Raw genomic sequence first — 6,180 nt, 5'->3', positions numbered from 1 at the left:
TATTTTAAATTCATCGCTCTGCCCTTTCCTCCATATCACCAGACTCCCTGACAGAACAAAAATCCATAGCTCTCAGTCTTGAATATGCAGAATTCAAAAAACTTACAAGCCTTGGAGTGAAGGTCCCTCATCATAATCCTAACTGACCAACCATATTACCTTGAGACAGCATTTCCATGTTCAAGATTCCCTAAATAGAGGAAGCAACGACTCAGTATCTACCCTGTCAAGCCCCACTTGGCAAACTATTGACAGATGCTGGAAATCTGAAACAGAGAATGCTGGTGAAACTCAACAGATTGGCAGCATCTGTGGAGAGAGAAGGTGAGTTAACATTTTGAATCCAAAATGACTATTTCTGAACTGAAGGAGAGTCATACTATACTTGAAACAATAACTCTGTTTCTCTCTTCCCATTTGTCAGTCTTTAATCCCATCAATTTCTCAACACCATTTCCCTTCGGTTCCTCTTTCTCACGAGACCATGTGTTCCTCAATAGGTTTGGACATTATTTGTGATCTCCTTGTTGAAAATGAACCAAAGTATGAATTTAATTTGTCTGTCATTAATTTGTTCCCATTGTAATTTCCTCTGTTTTTGATAAAGGCACTACATTTTTCTTCACTAATCCTTTTTTTCCCCACATAGGTACAGAAGCTTTTACAATGAGTTTGTATGTTCCCTGCAAGATTACTCTTATACTATATTTTCAGCCCTTAATCAATCCCTTTGTCATCCTTTTGCTGAAACCTAAACTGTTCCCAATCATCCTGTTCCCAATCAGTTGGACAATTTGTGTGTCCCAACCCTAGAGTGAATAAAATTCCTAATTACCCCTGTTAGCCATGACTTTTTTTTTATTTCAAAAATATACTTTATTCATAAAATAATTTGATGGTCTGTACAGTTGGTCATGCCATACTTATGTAAACATGTACATACAGAGATCAGAATTTATCATTTTTATGCATGTACATTTTCCAATCATATGCCCCTATAATTAGCTGAGGTGCCAGTAGAGCCCAAATGACTGCATGGGCCCCCTGTTCTTCGTTAGGCAGGCAGACTTTACACAGTGGTCTTTTCCCACCGCGCCTTGGCGGCAGCTGCCCCAAGCTTCAGCGCATCCCTCAACACGTAGTCCTGGATCTTGGAATGTGCCAGACTGCAACACTCAGTCGGGGTCAACTCCTTCAGCTGGAAGATCAGCAGGTTTCGGACCACCCAGAGAGCGTCCTTCACCGAGTTGATGATCCTCCAGGCACAGTTGATGTTCGTCTTGGTGTGCGTCCCGGGGAACAGGCCGTAGAGCACGGAGTCCCGCGTCACGGCGCTGCTCGGGACGAACCTCGACAAACACCACTGCATTCCTCTCCAGACTTCCTCTGCTTTTTTCAACACAAACGCACAAAAGCACTTTGTGCTCACTGCAACCAAATGAAGTCTTCTATCAGTCAGGCGGGGCCCTGCGACGTCACCTCACGCTCGTGGTGGCTGCGCCAAGGTTGAAGTCATTTCGACCTCCAATCAGCAATTCCCATCTCCTCAGCACGTCTTTCCTCGTCCATGTGGCCTACCGCCTCGCCTGAGTCCACCAGCTGCCGCTGCTGCTCCTCCGACAAGTTGGTCGTTTCACCGAGACCGGCATCAGCAATGTTTGGTCTCAGCCGTCCGACGGATGAGAGAATTTCCTGCACATCCCGGAGCGTGGCTGCTTAGGATCCACTGCGGAAGGAGTGAAGTCAGGGCTGGCTGTCCAACTGGGGGATTAGCACAAATGGTAGAGCGCTCGCTTTGCATGCGAGAGGTAGCGGGATCGATGCCCGCATTCTCCACTTATTTTTAAAACGGCAAGTGCAACCTCTCACTCGGCTGGTCTGCAGCAGCCGGAACACCGTTTGCGTACGCCGCCTCCCTGAGAGTGGTCCCGAAAGATCAAAAGCTTCACCCGTGAGCGACAGGCCGGTCCAGCGTAGGAAGAAAGTCGAGCTGCGCGGCGAAGGCAAACGCCAGCGGCGTTGACGTTTTTATCTCTGCGGGTGAAAGTCAGCTCCTTGAAAGGATCACACCGGCGGTGGGTGTAGCAGCCTGAGGTCAGCGGGCAGCACGTCCGGACGTGTTGGGAGGCAACTTGAACCAGTCGGTAAGCTGCGGCCCAAACCCTAACCTGACGTGTACATGAAGCTGCGAGAGTCAGGTACTGTACCGGCAGAATCTGGCAGTTTCGGATCAGCACTCAAGACGATTTTTTCATGCCAGCACAGGCCGAATCTGTGGAGATCAGCCAGTGGCTCAGGATCTCCCAGAGTGACAGATTTTCAGGGAGACAATGGCGTGACATTAGTGGAGGTGCGCAGCAAAGCATCAGCAAGGGAGAGGCACTGCTGGGCCCTCCTTCGATAGCTCAGCTGGTAGAGCGGAGGACTGTGGTCTGTCGCAAATCTGTCGTTCCTCAGATCGCCGGCTCGAAGGAGCCTCGGCTGCTTTTTGGAAAGAGTGCGCATCCACCAGCACGCGGGCCACAGCAACACAGATGAGCTGAAAACGCGACAACGCTTTCAGGACGCATCGGCACACACCCTTGCCTCTCTGCAACGAGTCAGCTGTCTCCCTGCCGCGGTTGCAGCTGACGGCCAGCAGGGTGCCCTTTTTTCAACCACAACACACAAAAGCGCTTTGTGCTCACTGCAACCAAATGAAGTCTTCTATCAGCCAGGCGGGGCCCTGCGACGTCACCTCACGCTCGTGGTGGCTGCGCCAAGGTTGAAGTCGTTTCGACCTCCAGTCAGCAATTGCCATCTCCCCAGCACTTCTTTCCTCGTCCATGTGTCGTTCCGCCTCGCCTGAGTCCACCAGCTGCCGCTGCTGCTCCTCCGACAAGGTGGTCGTTTCACCGAGACCGGCATCAGCAATGTTTGGTCTCAGCCGTCCGACGGATGAGAGAATTTCCTGCACATCCCGGAGCGTGGCTGCTTAGGATCCACTGCGGAAGGAGTGAAGTCAGGGCTGGCTGTCCAACTGGGGGATTAGCTCAAATGGTAGAGCGCTCGCTTTGCATGCGAGAGGTAGCGGGATCGATGCCCGCATTCTCCACATGCTTTTAAAACGGCAAGTGCAACCTCTCACTCGGCTGGTCTGCAGCAGCCGGAATACCGTTTGCGTACGCCGCCTCCCTGAGAGTGGTCCCGAAAGATCAAAAGCTTCACGCGTGAGCAACAGGCCGGTCCCGCCATTTCAGGGTGCAGCGTAGGAAGAAAGTCGAGCTGCGCGGCGAAGGCAAACGCCAGCGGCGTTGACGTTTTTATCTCTGCGGGTGAAAGTCAGCACCTTGAAAGGATCACACCGGCGGTGGGTGTAGCTGCCTGAGGTCAGCGGGCAGCACGTCCGGACGTGTTGGGAGGCAACTTGAACCAGTCGGTAAGCTGCGGCCCAAACCCAAACCTGACGTGCACGTGAAGCTGCGAGAGTCAGGTACTGTACCGGCAGAATCTGGCAGTTTCGGATCAGCACTCAAGACGATTTTTTCATGCCAGCACAGGCCGAATCTGTGGAGATCAGCCAGTGGCTCAGGATCTCCCAGAGTGACAGATTTTCAGGGAGACAATGGCGTGACATTAGTGGAGGTGCGCAGCAAAGCATCAGCAAGGGAGAGGCACTGCTGGGCCCTCCTTCGATAGCTCAGCTGGTAGAGCGGAGGACTGTGGTCTGTCGCAAATCTGTCGTTCCTCAGATCGCCGGCTCGAAGGAGCCTCGGCTGCTTTTTGGAAAGAGTGCGCATTCACCAGCACGCGGGCCACAGCAACACAGATGAGCTGAAAACGCGACAACGCTTTCAGGACGCATCGGCACACACCCTTGCCCCTCTGCAACGAGTCAGCTGTCTCCCTGCCGCGGTTGCAGCTGACGGCCAGCAGGGTGCCCTTTTTTCAACCACAACACACAAAAGCGCTTTGTGCTCACTGCAACCAAATGAAGTCTTCTATCAGTCATTCCACGTTCCCTTACCAGCCCGCTGCTCGTCCTGTAGGTGACAGTCGGCCAGCAGGAGGCAGTGATCAGAGAAGTACACTGGCTTGACGTCGGTGGATCTGACCGAGAGCATTCGGGACACAACCAGGTAATCTATCCTTGAGCGGATAGACCCGTCTGCCCGTGACCAGGTGTATCTACGCCGGGCTCCGTCTGCAGGGGTGCTGAAGACGTTGTGCGGCTTGGCATCTTTTACCGTGTCCATCAGGTCTCTGGACGTGGCGTCCAGTTTACTGTCCCCCTCCTGCCAGATTGTCCATCTGCATCAATGATACAGTTGAAGTCTCTGGCCAGAATGACCGGCCTGGACGTAGCCAGCAACAGTGGAAGCTGCTGCAGGACGGCCAACCGTTCACTCTTACCCACTGGGGCGTACACATTAATCAGTCTCAGGGGAGCATTCCTGTACATGACGTTGGCAACGAGGAGGCGCCCGCCCACCCCCTCCTTAACCCTCGGAGATGGTGAAGTTGCCTCCTCTCAACAGGATACCCAGGCTGGAGGCGCGGCTATCGTTGCCCCCCCCGACCAAACTGACGGCCCATGGGCCCACAAACTCGACCATCTCCTGTAGCTGCTGAGGTGCGGTATCCCACACTCCTGCAGAAACAGGATGTCGGCTTTAACGTTGGACAGGAAGGCCATCGTAGAAATACATCGTGTAGCCGATTTGATGCTACGCACATTGATGCTGGCAATTTTTAACCCCATTTTAACAGTTTACAAGGTTAACAGTGTCCATTTGCTGCTGGTCTTGCCCCTCTGGGGTAGCTGTGTGCATTCCCGTGGTGACGGCAAACTGCTGGACCCTCCCAGGGCTGAGGTAGCTGTGCGGCTCCACGCTGGAGCCATTTCCTCGCTCTGGTGTCTTCGGGTCGGGCCCAGAGTCCGCATAGTTCAGTTCTCCATCTGACAGCGGGGCTGTCATAGGACCGCTGCTCCCAGTTACCTGGAGCTGTTGGCCGGTGGGTACCTCTTGGTTCTCACCGGGTGGGGGGAGGCCTTTACCCATCCCCTCAGAGGGATCGTCTTTTCCTGCTTGGGCGGTGCTGCCCTCCTTTTTTCCCACGGCGCTCTGTCTCTTCCTCTGGTGACGACCCTCCTTGCACCTGTCCTCACCGTTGGAAGAGCTGCCTGTATCCTTGCCGTGTAGGTGTTGCTTCCCCCCTCGCTGGGTGGCTTTGGGAGGTTTCTCCTTCCTGCTTTTCACGGTAATCCAATCCTCTGCTTCCTTTGATCCCTCCTCTTCCATTTCCCCTGTCTGTCCTGAAGGAGCTTGGATCAGCTGCTGCATCTCCCCGCTGTCTGCCGTCTGCTCCGCTACAGCCTGCCCTTCCTTCTGGGTGCCTCCAGACACCGTTCCCGTGCTGTTTTGTGGTACCTTGCTGGTCTTAGGCGGTCCACGGCTCGTGTTGCCACCTCCGGCCATCTGTGCGTAGGTGGCGGCCCTTCGTCTTGGGCAGGCCTTGTACATGTGGCCCGCCTCTCCGCACAGATTACAGTTCTTGGCCTCCTTACATTCCTTGGTCGGGTGGCCTTCCTGCTTGCAGTTTGGCAGACGGCCACCTTGCAATCTGCCGCCATGTGGCCTGATCTCCCGCAGGTTCGGCACACTTTTAGCTGCCCTGTGGTCGGTCCTGACGGTGAAGGGGATCGAGGATTGGTCGGCCCAGTTCCCGAAGAGCATGGCCTCGCTCTTGCCTTGGTTTACCTTGGCCCTTGAGGCCCGTTCGAACTGGTCACATATGCGCATGAGTCTGTGCACGGACAGCGGATCCGAGCAGAAAACGGCGACGTCATCCATGTACAGGTAACCTCTGCTTCCTCCGATGGCAAAGCTGGAGGGTGGGTGGAGGATGTTCCCACTGGCATCGACCCTCAGGGTTACCCTGACCTGTCGTTTGCTGGTCCATATCCTGAAAGGATCGACCACATCGGTACTCTCTCCCTCGACCTGGACGTATCTTCTCAAGAAGGTCAAGACATCTGCTGCTGGGACGTGAGAGTTATACATCTGGATTGTTACAACCCGACTCCTTTGCGCAGGAAGCACACACAATGGGACCGCCAACAAAATGGAGAACAGAGGTTCCCCTTCCTTTTCCTTGAAGACCTTCAGGAGCTGCTCACAATTCTTCACGCTCCTGAAG

The 6,180-nt window shown here is 54.0% G+C and overlaps 1 non-coding gene across 1 annotated transcript; it reads left to right on the top strand.

Annotated features, from left to right (window-relative positions):
* Nucleotides 1-3,021: 3,021 nt before the first annotated feature.
* Nucleotides 3,022-3,094, top strand: trnaa-ugc. The gene has a single exon. It is a non-coding gene; the product is annotated as a tRNA-Ala (tRNA).
* Nucleotides 3,095-6,180: the final 3,086 nt, after the last annotated feature.

Source organism: Chiloscyllium plagiosum, unplaced genomic scaffold (genome assembly GCF_004010195.1).
Source record: "Chiloscyllium plagiosum isolate BGI_BamShark_2017 unplaced genomic scaffold, ASM401019v2 scaf_4597, whole genome shotgun sequence".
Classification (NCBI taxonomy): domain Eukaryota; kingdom Metazoa; phylum Chordata; class Chondrichthyes; order Orectolobiformes; family Hemiscylliidae; genus Chiloscyllium; species Chiloscyllium plagiosum.
The sequence above is the reverse complement of the archived record's forward strand: the minus strand, read 5'-3'. Positions and strand labels throughout refer to the sequence as shown.